At 42.9% G+C, this 13,838-nt stretch overlaps 1 long non-coding RNA gene across 1 annotated transcript; it reads right to left on the bottom strand.

Moving 5' to 3' along the window:
- Positions 1 to 291: 291 nt before the first annotated feature.
- On the bottom strand, positions 292 to 8,585 carry LOC109249010 (uncharacterized). The gene is made up of 3 exons (XR_002072402.2): positions 8,456 to 8,585; positions 5,349 to 5,574; positions 292 to 456 (listed from the first exon to the last, which is right to left on the bottom strand). It is a non-coding gene; the product is annotated as an uncharacterized LOC109249010 (long non-coding RNA).
- Positions 8,586 to 13,838: the final 5,253 nt, after the last annotated feature.

Consider the following 13,838-nt stretch of genomic DNA (forward strand, 5'->3'; position numbering starts at 1 on the left):
CTTCTCCTCCACGTGGACGAGTCAGGGAGGGGGGCTTGGCAGGGCCTTTCCTCAGGGTGGCCAAGAGTTGCAACAGCTGAGGGTGAAGGCAAGTAGTGCGGCCAAGGGGAACAGTGGCTGGGCGCCAGGGAAGCTAAATCAGTCATCAGATCTTAAGGGTGAGAGCAGGCTAAAGAAAATAAGAGGCAAAGCAAAAGGTCAGGGCAATGCAGCAGGAGGTCAAGAATGTAAGTGCAAGCGGAGGCCAAGGGAGAGGGTCCAGGGCCATACAGATGAATGGAGGAGGGAGATCAAGAATGCATTTTCTTTTATTTTGGGGTGTACCACGGGGTTGACGACGGCAGGCCTGGCATTCTGATGCCTCTTTAGAACTGCAACCTATTCATTATCCCCTCTTTCTCCAGGCCACTGTTTCCAATTCCTTTCTCAGGCTGTAACGATGCTACGCCTCCTCACCTAAAAACAAAATAAACAAAAAACCCCTCTCTCAACCCTGACTCCCCTTCAAACTACCACACCCGGTCTCTCCTCTGCCAATTCGGGACACATTTCTTGAAAGAATCTCCCTGCCTGTAGTCCTCTCCGCCCACTCACTGCCCAGCTCAGTTGTTTCTGCCTCCTGCACCCCTGCTTTGCTGAAAACCGGGCTTTGCCAAAGTCATCCTTGACCTTCGTATGGCTATCATTAGATACAGAGAATGTGGTTTTGTTGCCATCCGAACTGCTCTTTGGAGCTCTGACCACCGCCTCCTCATTTGGCCTCTCTGACCTACCCCAGCCTCCCAGCCCCACCTCCCCCCACTACTCTGCTGGTTCCGCTTCTCTGTCTCTAGCTCATCCTTTCCTTTGTGAGGCTCTCCACTCATTTTTGTCTATAGCTGCCTATGGACATCAGGTAACACTGCGTGATAGACAGCCGGCTGTGGGTGTCGGCCCATCCTAGAGCCGTTAACACGGTGAAGCTGCTCAAGCACCCGGCCTGGAAACGAAACCTCTTCTGCATTATTGTCCAGGATTGATTGCCCTCCACCGATTTTCAATCCTTTATTCCCACATCGGCTCGCCACCTCCTTTTTCTTACAAGAAAGCATTCTTTCCAGTCATTTTGTCATCTTATTATGGTTACCATTCACTGAGCATTTGCTATTAGGGTGTTTCACTCTCACTAATTGATGCATTAAGTTGTTTCTTTAGTCTGCAAATATTTACCTACTCTTACTATGGTACAGGCGCTGTGGATGTATCATTTCTAGTGATTACAACTCACTTAGAAGATAGCATATTGTCGCTTGAGAGGCTGACACTGAGGCTAGCATTTGTCACTCCTGGCTGACGCCCCAAGAACACTCAAGAGGTACAACAGGAATTTGGATTCACAGCAAGTGAGTTTGCTAAGATTTAACATACATTTTGCTAAGATACCAAAAATTAATAGTCTATCTCTCATCAAGCATCTTATGCCAGGAGCTTTCCTCTCCTTTATCTTATTATACAAGTGGTATCATTAGCTTATGGCCTGATGTTATTTTTGAAACACCTCATTTATTTTTTTTAATTTTTAATTTTTATTTATATTTGACAAAGAGAGAGACAGGGTGCAAGTGGGGGAGGGACAAAGAGGGAGAGAGGGAGACACAGAATCCGACCCAGGCTCCAGGCTCCAAGCTGTCAGCACAGAGCCTGACGCAGGGCTCGAACTCACGGACTTCAGATCATGACCTGAGACTAAGTCGGACACGTAACCCACTGAGCCACCTGGGTGCCCCTTGATGTAATTTTTGAAACAGAGGAAGGAGAGATCATAGCAATGGACACCCCGAATGCCACAACATTATTATCGGCATTATCACGCTTGTTTCTGCATGGTCCCAACGAGGCTACCTATAAATCATGTAGCTTGAGATTCACTTATTTATTCACGTCCTCATTAGATCTTACAATATATTTGTAGGGGATGGAGAGGTGGGAAGATCAATTTTAATCAAATAAACAAGAGAGCATATTATTATATCTGAGGAAAGTCCCGGGAGGAAAAGATACAAACAGATATTAAAGAAACTTGACTCGGATTGGGGGGGTGGGGTCAGGGAAGTCTCCTAAGGACATAACATGTGAGTTGAGATCTAAATGATAAACAGAAGTTAACCCCATAAATTGGTGAGTACTTCATAAGGAGGGAACAACAGCACATGCAGAGGCTGTGGGTAGAATAGGCGTATTGCTCTCTCTCTTTTTTTTATGTTTATTTATTTCTGAGAGCTTGCGCGCTAGCAGGGAAGGGGGCAGAGAGAGTGGGGGGATGGGGGATCCAAAGTGGCCTCTGTCCTGACAGCAGAGCCCATTGCCAGGATGGAACTCATGAGCCGTGAGATCACGACCTGAGCCAAAGTGGACACTTGACCAACTGAGCCACCCGGACGCCCCTAGGCATATTGCTTTCACAGCCTAGCTGCTGGGGCATAGAGTGAGGGTCACAGAAGAGGCCGAGAGGAGTAGCCTGGGCCGGACTACCCTGACCACGCAGCATTCTTTTTCATCTTAAGAATCAGAGTCCAGCAGGATGGGGTCTTACCAGATTTGTGTTCTGAAAATCTTCCTCTGGCTGCTGTGTGGAGAACCTGCTGGAGGCCCCAGGAAAGACAGAGGATAGTTGGGAAGCTGTTGCTACAGTGAGAGAAGTAGATGACACCTTAGACTAGCGTGGTGGTCACAGAGGAAGAGAGAAGTCCCTAAGTGTGATACCTATTTGAGGAGGCAGAATCAGTAGGACGTGCTGACAGAGTTAGAGAAGTAACAAAGAATAAAGCGCCACAGTTCTGTACGTGTCGGAGACGCCTAATCGCATGAACGATGGTGCCATCCACTGAGATGGGGAAGAGCAGTTGGAGGACATCACGGGTTTGCTGGGTTATGTTAAGATGGAAGGGTCTGTGGCACAACAAGGTGACCTCTGGATGTACAAGTCTGGAATTCCAAAGAGAGACCTGGGTTGAAGATAGGAAGTAAGGAGTCATCGGTGGAGGAGACAGGCAGGAGGGGCTGCGGGATGAGAAAAGGTTAGGATGGAAACAGCCAGACTCCACCATCCAAAGGACTCACTTTCCCATCATTTAAAAGAAAAACATTCTCCGAAGAAACTTAGCTACTTCTTAAAATAAAATTTCTCTTAACCAAATTTTAAAACACTAACATAAGTAAGAAGGTTACAAAAAAGAAAGGAAACCCTGCACCTATCTGGTCCCAAATGAATCCGTAATGTTTTATTTATTTAAAAAAAAAAAAAACCCAAAGCATGCAAGATATTGACGTTTGTTTAAGTCGAACAATGGTTGCTTGTTATATGTCTCCATAATTTTCATATGAATGAAATATTCCATAATGAAACAAAAACAGTGACAGTGAAATTGTTCCAGGAAATAAAGCCGAAGCCAATAAAAATTCAGGCCAGAAATTAAATACAAGAAGCAGGTAAGGGAAAATAAAGGATTGGAGATATGGCCAAGAAGCCCCTTGGCCTCAGTAGGAAAGGTGTTGGCTTAACCCAAGAAGATGTGCCCTGAAAGATACTGCTGATACGTGTGTAGGAATTTCCAACATTATAGAGACCATAACACATAAAATCTTGGTTCTGTTTACATTTCAGGATAATGGGAAGGAAGAAGTTGGCCAATACTATTTGTTTGGGCTGCACGTAAAAGTCATTAGTGTGTTTCATGAATAGATGGTACTTTTGTGAGCCCTGTGTATGCAAGAATATACTTAAAATTTGGAAGCGAACTACGTCTGAAATAAGACTAGTGATTTATAAGTGATCTCTAATCAGAAATGACTTTGGTCGTATGACAGGACAATGAACCACTGTCCCCCTCACCTATATCACCTACTACCACAACCACCACCATCTCCACTACCCCCAAGAAAAGGTAAGGGAGGATTGTAGAAGGATATCACCTTTAAAAACTTACTCTGGCCTTTATATTAAGGGATATATGGCTCAGTAATGAACCTCTTCTCACGGTACCTAAATGACTACAAACCCCATTGTTTTGGGAAACTATGCTTGAGAGATGTGGAGACAATTAGAAAAAGAAAGAGGCATAGCCGTAACTCTCAAGGGTGGTGTTATTTCAAAAGCAACTGGGTATGGAGTGCTGTGCCTAGTCCCGATTTTTCTACTGTACTCCATGTTGTCAACCCTACCTTGGACCATCCTGTTGGACTCACCCCCATGGGGTGACTCTAGTAGTAAATAACTCAGACTTAGGAAAATGATTAATGATGACTGGGTCCCCTGAACTACCTTCTGGGGAAAGGGAAGGTCCCTAGGGTGAGGGCAATCCCTGGAGTATTGAAGGGACAGCTGTACCATCGACATTTGAAGAAGGGAGCCCTCCTCCATGCTTCATGGGCCTGAGGTGGAAGATCCGTTACTCCTCGTGTGATGGCTATGAAAGGTTTGATTTCTAGAGGAACCTTTTATTTCAAAAAATCACAGTTAGCATATAGTTGTTTTCCCTTTATATGCTCTAGCTCCCTTTTACTTTCGCCAAGACTTCAGCAAAATCTGATTAGCCCACGTAACTGTGAGTAGTGATGTTGTAGCGGGGCAAAAGAGGATGGCCCCAAATGGAAGTGTTTCTTCACTTTTGGTAATGGGTTGAATAGTGTCCTCCAATAACTCATGCCCCCCTGGAGATTCATCATGTGATCTCATTTGGAGTAAACCTTTGCAGGTATACCTAAGGCAAAGATCTTTAGAGGAGATTACCCTGGATAAGGTGTGCCCTCAATCCAGTGACTAGTGTCCTTTATAACAGACGGGAAGGAGGAAAACATACAGATGAAGAGAAACGCCTATGTGAAGACAGAGGCAGAGATTAGAGAGACCCATCATTAGCCAGGAACAGCAAGCATGGCCCGCAGGCCTCAGAAGCTAGGAGCGGGCGTGGAATTCATTCCAGAAGGAACCAACCCTGCTGAAACCTTGATGAGAGACCTCCAGGCTCCTGAACTGTGAAAGAGTAAATTGCTGCTGTTTTAAGCAACCCGCTTCGAGACGATTTGTTAGAACAGGCCTAACTACCTGCTCCACAAATGAAATGAAACTACCACACCTCCACAAATGCCCTGGCGAGGGTGGCAACATTTGTTTGAGAGTGACTGGGGTCCTTGAGTTTCGGGCTGTAAAGAGCAGGAAAGCAGGCAGCAGCCTGGGACCGAGAGCAGAGGACGACAGAGGAACCAGTGGAAAGTGAGCAGCCAAGGAGACTGCTTAGAATGGACATAAGTGAACTCCCCCCACTTGCCCACCATGCTGGAAGGAGGGGAGCCAAAGGGACCAGGGATACCTGATGCTTGAGCTCTATCAGAATCCTCTTCAGGTACAGGAGTGTCCCTGATGTCCTTGACTCCTCCTCTCTTCTGACGACCTTCAGACTTCATGCACAGTGGGGCCATGCATCTCAATGTGTCCACGTTCGTGTCGTTCTGACGATTACAAATGACGTGGGCTAAAGCAAGCTTAAATTCCTATTAAGGTCACACAAAATGTCTTGGGTCTTGCCAGAGGATGAACTGTCAAGTGAAGCCCCGTTTTTCTCACTTAAAACAAAAAACAGCTTTAAAAACACCAACAACAAAACAGCTTTATTGCGATAATTCACCTATCATGCAATTCACTTAAAGTGTACCATTTCATGGGTCTTAGGATACTCACACATTTGTGCAGCAATTACCACAATTTTAGAGCATTTTCATCCCCGCCAAAAGAAACCTCCCCACCATATCCGTAACCCCCACCCCCATCCACAGCTGTCCCCTCATCCTCGCTTTCTCTCTTTTCTGGTTGTGGATGGCAAAGCAGATAGCCCTGAGGGTAGGTGGCAGCCGCCCTTAAGAAGAAGGCAGCTTTAGCATAAAGCTCATACCACAGGAGGCAACACGGAGACACAGAAAGCTTTTCAAATCAAAGGAGCCAATTATTTAAGCCAATCTGAATTGCATTTTCTGTCACTTGTATGTAGCTAAAAGCATCTTCACTGATATAATGACTAATGATGAAAAGGGACGAAACACAGTAAAAAAGACGCAGGATTTGGATTTCTTGTTTGGCAACTCTTTTTTTTTTTTTTTTTTTTAAGTAGGCTTCACGCCCAGCGCAAGACCCAACGTGGGCCTTGAACTCATGACCCTGACATCAAGACTGAGCTGAGATCAAGAGTCAGATGCTTAACTGAGTCAGCCACCCAGGCGCCCTTGGCAACTATTTCTGATTGTCTGCCAAGGGCCGAGCACTTTACACGCATACTCTGGCCACTTACTATCAATGTGACGTTAGGCGAGTCTTACCCTTTTGTACCTCTGCTTCCCCGTCTCTAAAGGAAGGGATAATGGGAAGGGAGGGAATGGACTTAATTATTTTTAAAAGCCTCTTCTTGCTCTGTTGTGTAGACTTCATTTTAAAAATGAATAATATCACCCCTCAAGCATTGTTAATTCAATCATCCATTCGTTAACTGAAAATAATTGGAAATCTGCAATGTACTGAGATTAAAAGGATAAATAAGACATGGTCCCTGATCCTAATGAGTCCATAGTTATTAGGGAGATAGATATGGAAGCAACTAACTGTAATGAGTGCCACAAAGGATATTAAAGATGGAGGTCACGAAGCATGGTGGCGTCTCCGAAGGGAGTGAGGGTCAGGAAAGGTTGCAAAGAGTACTGCAGTACTCAGTACTCAGTACTGCAGATGAGTAACAAGTTTAGAGGCAGATGGTGGGAAAGACAGCAAGTTATTTTTATAGATGTAAATGATATACATAATATGAATATATATTACACGAACATATCTAATATAAATATAGATAAGAGAGAGAATAGATTTAGAGAAAAGACTTAATTAAAAATGCAAATGTGAGAAAGTATTGGGAATCAATGACAGCAATAGGAACAGTAATATTAGAAAACCTAATGTTTACTGAGTATTTACTACATCAGGCACTATTTTATTCCATTTTAGGTACTGTCTTCCCCCCCCCCCCCCCACATAACCTCATGAAATACACCATCATTCCCCTAATTTTACTAAGGGAAGCACAGGGAAGTAAAGTCACTTGCTCAGTTGGAAAGTGGTGGCACCAGGCTACAAGCCCGGGGGGGCTACCCAGAACCACTGCAGTGCGCAGGTATTCACGTAGGATTCTCCGAATGAAAGATAGGCAGACACCGTAGGGGAAGATTCTTTTTAAAAGTTTTTTTTTATTATTATTATTACGTTTCTTTATTTTTGAGAGGCAGAGAAAGACAGAGTGCGAGTGGGAGAGGGCCAGAGTCAGAGGGAGACACAGAATCCGAAGCAGGCTCCAGGCTCCGAGCTGTCAGCACAGAGCCTGACGCGGGGCTCGAACCCATGAACCGCGAGATCATGACCTGGGCCGAAGTCGGACGCTCAACCGACTGAGCCACCCAGGCGCCCCTGAAAGATTCTTTTTAAACTAATAAGGTGTATTTGATCCAACAACCAGTGAAGGAAGAGTAGTATTTAGAAATAGTTGGAATGTGATGGGGTAAATAATATTGAAGGGATAATATCAAAGGCATAGGCCGGGGATGATAGAGGCACTGATGAATTCTCCCGGTGCAATGTGCTGTGTGAGCCTCCTAACATGGGACCTGGAATATGGGACAATAGAGCTTTTATCTCATGAGGCAGCGTCAGAGCAGGGTGGACAACGTGCAAAGTGCTGGCCCTGGTGCCCAGCACATAGGAAACAGCCAGTGAACAACTATAGGTTTATAGAAGTTCTTGCTACAGGATGCTCTTCAGTAAAATCAGCAGATTTAATGAGAGAATGTACAGAAAAAGCCCTTTGGGGAAGGATACGGTGCTCTTCAGAGACGGTTTCATTACTATGACTGATTAAGTGGCACTTACAAACTAGAAACCTTGTTTTCCACAGGTGTTCATTCACTTCATTTATCAACAGAAGCAAGTCTCTCTTTTGCAGTCATGAATTTTCTCCTTCTAACTTGGCAATCACTAATTGTAGCATCAAGATGTTTTCAGATGTAGCTCCATTGTCAAGTCACTAAGCAACCGATTAACTGTACCTGAACTATTTTTTTTATTTAAAATTTTTTTTTAGTTTATTTAGTTTTGAGAGAGAGAGAGAGGGAGAGAAAGCAGGGGAGGGGCAGAGAGAGAGGGAGGCACAGAATTCGAAGCAGGCTGCAGGCCCTGAGCTGTCAGCACAGAGCCCGACGCGGGGCTCGAACTCATGAACCGTGAGATCATGACCTGAGCCGAAGTCAGCACTTAACCGACTGAGCCACCCAGGCACCCCAGATACCTGAACTATTTTAAATAAACCTGTCCGGTGAAAACACATTCTGGTAAGTGCCCCTCAAGGAGTAAGAAAAAAATATTCCTCTAAATTGAAACCCAAACTCTTACATTTTTGCAATGAAATATTGTTCTGTGGGACTCTGGTCCGATGGGAGAGATTCCTCTGGGGTCTATGTTAACCTTGGTCTGTCAGCAAAACCACGCTGCCGTGAGTCTCCATCTTTCATGATTCTTTGAGACTCAGGTGTTATAGACTGAACGTGTTTCCCCAAAATTCATCTGTTGAAATCCTAACCCACAATGTGATGATAATCACCTTGATGATTATGACCTCATAAATGGAATTAGTGCCCTTATAAAAGGGACCCCAGAGAGTTCACAAGCCCTATTTCTGCCTTAAGAGATCACACTGAGGAGTGGGCAGTCTGCAACCGGAAGAGGGGCCTCTGCTGGCACCTTGACCTCAGACTATAAATCTCAGAAATAAATTTCTAGTGTTCACAAGCCATCCAGTCTGCGGCACTTTGGTATAGAAGCCTGCATGAAGGCATCAGGTTAGGACACCTCTCACTCCCTCCTCCCCCAGGTGACATTCAGGGTCTGGTTCTGGGCATACACCTTAAACTTAGCACGCCTTGGAATCTTGAGATGTTGCAAAAAAAACCCTGTCATTTCTATTTTCACTTATGAAGAGCAGCTGCTTTATAGAGAGAATAAAGTTAATTTGCAAAACCCTTGCCCATTTTAATAACAAAAAGGAATGTAAAAAAGAACGTAGAGGATAGCACATAACTAAGTAGAAACAGATGGCAGTGAAAACAATGTCACTCTAGAGGAACTTAAAAAAATTTTTTTAATTATTTTGTTGGTAATTTGTGTTATGGAAATTAGAATAACAAAGTTTTTAATGTGAAATTAAGCAAAAAGACAAATTCACCCAATGTCTCTTTCTGCATGTCTAATACATAAAGTCATTAGACAGAACTTAACATCCTAAAAATTATGGTTTTTCATTCATAAATGTTCGTAAATATTTATTGCCAATTTATCCTAAGATACAGTGTTGGATGTACCACCATATAAGCCTAAATTGAATAGAGGACAAATAATATTATCAGATATGATACAATGTACGACATGTAATGTAATACATAACATGTTATAGCATTTGTTACATAATGTATATTATGTTATTTACATGATATATACATATATACACACATATACATTTATACATATGTGTTACATATTATATACATATGTACATATATATGTATATATGTGTAAATGCAATCTATCAAAGTAACAGAAGGAGCTGGTTCCTTTCTTTTAAAGTGCCCCAGTCACTTCCAAGTAGGTCCAAGGGGACACCTCACACGTTTCCACAGACCAATCACTGTGGTCTGCCTCAGTCAACATCCTGTTCCTCCTTTCCTCCCCTGGTACCCACTCCACCATACGTGTTCAAGGAGCCATTTGGAAAGCTCAGAGGACATCCTGGCCCACATTCACAGGGTGGAATGAATACCAGTGTCTCTCAGGGCCCAGATTTGCAGGGGCAGTGGTGGAAAGAAGGGACTTCTCTGTTCCTTGGGCCCTGGGCAGGAACAGAGACCACACCAGCCCCCCTGTCCTCCTCCTCTTCTAGCTCAGCCTCTAGCGCTCAGGCCATAAAAGCCTCCCCTCCACACACATACATGTTAATGGCAGGAAATGGGACAAGGGGCAGGATGGGAGAAGGAGCTGGGACCTGGAAGCTTCCAGACTGATAGCAACCAAGCCCAAAGCATGACTTTATCAACTGCTGAACCCATGCTTGGGATATGTTTCAGCACGGGAGAAAATAAAAGAGTTAATACCTATCCTTATCAAACTATTCCAAAACATACAAGAGGAAGGAGAACTTACAAATTCATTCTATGAGGCCAGCATTGCCCTGATACCAAAACCAGGTAAAGACACCACTAAAAGTGAGAACTACAGGCCAATATCCCTGATGAACATGGATGCAACAATTCTCAACAACATACTAGCAAGCTGAATTCACCAATACGTTAAAAATATCATTCGCCATGATCAAGTGGGATTTATTCCCAGGATACAAGTGTGGTCCATTATTCGCAAATCAATCGGTGTGATGCATCATATCAATAAAAGAAAGAATAAGAACCATATGATCATTTCAATAGAGGCAGAAAAAAGTATTTGATAAAGTACAACACCCATTCATGTAAAAACCCTCGACAAAGTAAGTTTAGAGGGAACATACCTCAACATAGTAAAGGCTATATATGAAAAACCTACACAGCTAATCTCATCCTCAATGGGAAAACCTGAGAGCATTTCCTTTATGGTCAGGAACAAGGCAAAGATATCCACTCTCCCCACTTTTATTCAACGTAGTACTAGAAAGTCCTAGCCACAGCAATTAGCCAGTAAAAAGAAATAAAAGGCATCCAAATCAGTAAGGAAGAAGTAAAACTCTCACTATTTGCAGGTGATATGATACTATATATAGAAAACCCCAAAGACTCCACCAAAAAATGGTTAGAACTGATACACGAATTCAGCAAAGTTGCAGGATACAAAATCAATGTACAGAAATCTGTTGCATTTCTATACACCAATAATGAAGCAGCAGAAAGGGAAATCAAGGAATCAATCCCAATTGCACAAAAAATAAGATACAGGAATAATCCTAACCAAAGAAATGAAAGACCTATACTCTGAAAACTATAAGTCACTGATGAAAGAAACTGAAGGTGACACAAAGAAATGGAAAGACATTCCATGTTCATGGATTGGAAGAACAAATATTGTTAAAATGTCTGTACTACCCAAAGTGATCCTTGGTACACAATTAATGCAACCCCTGTCAAAATACCAACAGCATTTTTCACAAAGCTAGAACAAACAATCATAATGTTCGTATTTGGCTATCCCAAATAGGCAAAGCAATATTGAAAAAGAGAAGCAAAGCTGGGAGCATCACAATTCTGGATTTCAAGTAATAGTTACAAAGCCGTAATCATCAACATAGCATGGCACTGGCACAAAAATTGACATATAGATCAATAGAACAGAATAGAAAATCCAGAAATAAACCCCTAATTATAGGGTCAATTAATCTGTGGCAAGCAAGAAAGAATAGCCAATGGGAAAAAGACAGTCTCTTCAACAAGTCATGTCAGAAAAAATGGTCAGCTACATGCAAAAGAATGAAACTGGACCACTTTCTTACACCATACACAAAAATAAATTTAAAATGGATAAAAGGCCTAAATGTGAGACCTGAAACCATAAAAATTCTAGAGGAGAACACAGGCAGCAATCTCTTTGATATCAGCCATAGCAACTTCTTACTAGATGTGTCCTGAGGCAAGGGAAATAAAAGCAAAAAGAAACTTAAACTATTGGGACTACATCAAAATAAAAAACTTCTGCACAGTGAAGGAGACTGTCAACAAAACTAAAAGGCAACCTATGGAATGGGAGAAGATATTTGCAAATGACATATCCAAAAAGGGTTAGTATCCAAAATATACAAAGAACTTATAAAACTCAGCACACACACACACACAATCCAATTAAAAGTGGGCAGAAGACATGAATAGATATTTTCCCAAAGAAGACATCCAGATGGCTAACAGACACACGAAAAGATGCTCAACATCACTCATCATCAGGGAAATGCAAATCAAAACTACAATGAGATACCACTTCACATCTGTCAGAATGGCTAAAACCAATAACACAGGAAACAACAGGTGTTGGTGAGGATGTGGGGAAAGGGGAACTCTCTTTCACTGTCGGTAGGAATGCAAACTGGTACAGCCACTGTGGAAAACAGAATGGAGGTTCGTCAAAAAGTTAAAAATAGAACTACCCTACAATCCAGCAATCACACTACTGGGCATTTACCCAAAGAATACAAAAATACTAATTCAAAGGGATACATGCACCCCTTTATTTATAGTATCAGCATTATTTACAATAGCCAAGGTATGGAAGCAGCCGAAGTATCCATCGATTGATGAATGGATAAAGGAATTTATAACATACATTATATATATATATTAAACAAAACAAACAAGCAAAGGGAAAAAATAAAGGAAAGACAAATTAAGAAACAGACTCTTGGGGTGCCTAGGTGGCACAGTTGTTTAAGCATCCAACTCTTGCTTTCGGCTCAGGTCATGATCTCATAGTTCATGGGTTCGAACCCCACATCAGGCTGCGCACTGGCAGCACAGAGCCTGCTTGGGATTCTCTTTCCCTCTCTCTCCGCCTCTCCCCTGGTCTCTCTCTCACTCTCTCTCTCACTCTCTCTCAAAATAAATAAACAAACATTTAAAAAGAAGAAGAAAGAAATAGACTCTTAATTATAGAGAACAAACTTATGACCATCAGAGGGGAAATGAGTGGGATTAGGTGATGGGGTGATGGAGTAAAAAACAAAACACTCCACAAAGCTCAGAACCTGGGATTGAGGTGTGACTTTGTCCTTTACACATTCAATATTGCAGAATATTGCAACACATCTTTCCTAACATACTACATGCTGCAATATGTCAACATACGTTGAAGCAGAAATGCAGGGAATGACTGTAAATCTCACTTCCAAACTGACTTTACCATTTTTGTTTAAGGTGTAAAGGAACCCCTGTTTTTCTTTCTGTAAATGGAGGTACTCAATGTCCCATGTTTGGGGTTTGTTCCTTACTGACTCACTCAGATGCCCCCTCCAGTTTATAGTCAGACTTTTTACAAGAACCAGAACCTTTTTTCCTCGTGAACTCTTCGTGGCAAGTTGAACTAACAGATCCCTGCCTCTCCTGCCTCAATCATTAGCAGAGGGTCCTGTATCAAAAAGATTCCATAAAGCTTGATCATTCCTTCCAGACAGCAAAGGGAGAGGCCACTGACAACTAACGTACTATGACGTTTACTGCAATGTGGCTGAATCAAAAGCACCGTGTTGCGGGTGGGATGAGATTTTCTATTCTTCCTAAAGAATCAAGCAAAAGGAAAAGTAACTCTGGTCATCCCTAGGTGAGTAAAGCACGTCTCTGAGACGTGTTGATTCACAGGGGACCAAGAAACAGACCGGCCAGCCCATGGCTCTTACTGGCAGGGAGACAGAACAGGGAATCAGAATCCCACATTATCTCATTTTGGAGAGAGGAGCTTGTCTGCCTCTGAAGAGGAGTCCTTCTAGCTACCCGAGATGGATCTGCCCCTCCGCTCTCTCAAGCGCACCAGTTCAAACGCGGGCATGGGCTTCGCATGGGCATACAAATATGGTAAAGTGACTACTGTCTTAAGAAACAAAAACTTTCCTCACACTCATCCTCAAGAGTCATTTCCTCAGGGAAGTCTTTCCCTGCCCCCAGTGCAGTCTCTGTCGTTTTATATTTATTTGTGTCGCACGTTGAGTAAAACGTTTTCTCTTGCCAAATTATAAACTCCACAGGGATTATGTCTGTTTGGC

Source organism: Panthera pardus, unplaced genomic scaffold, assembly GCF_024362965.1.
Source record: "Panthera pardus isolate Hobbes unplaced genomic scaffold, ASM2436296v1 HiC_scaffold_6, whole genome shotgun sequence".
NCBI lineage: Eukaryota > Metazoa > Chordata > Mammalia > Carnivora > Felidae > Panthera > Panthera pardus.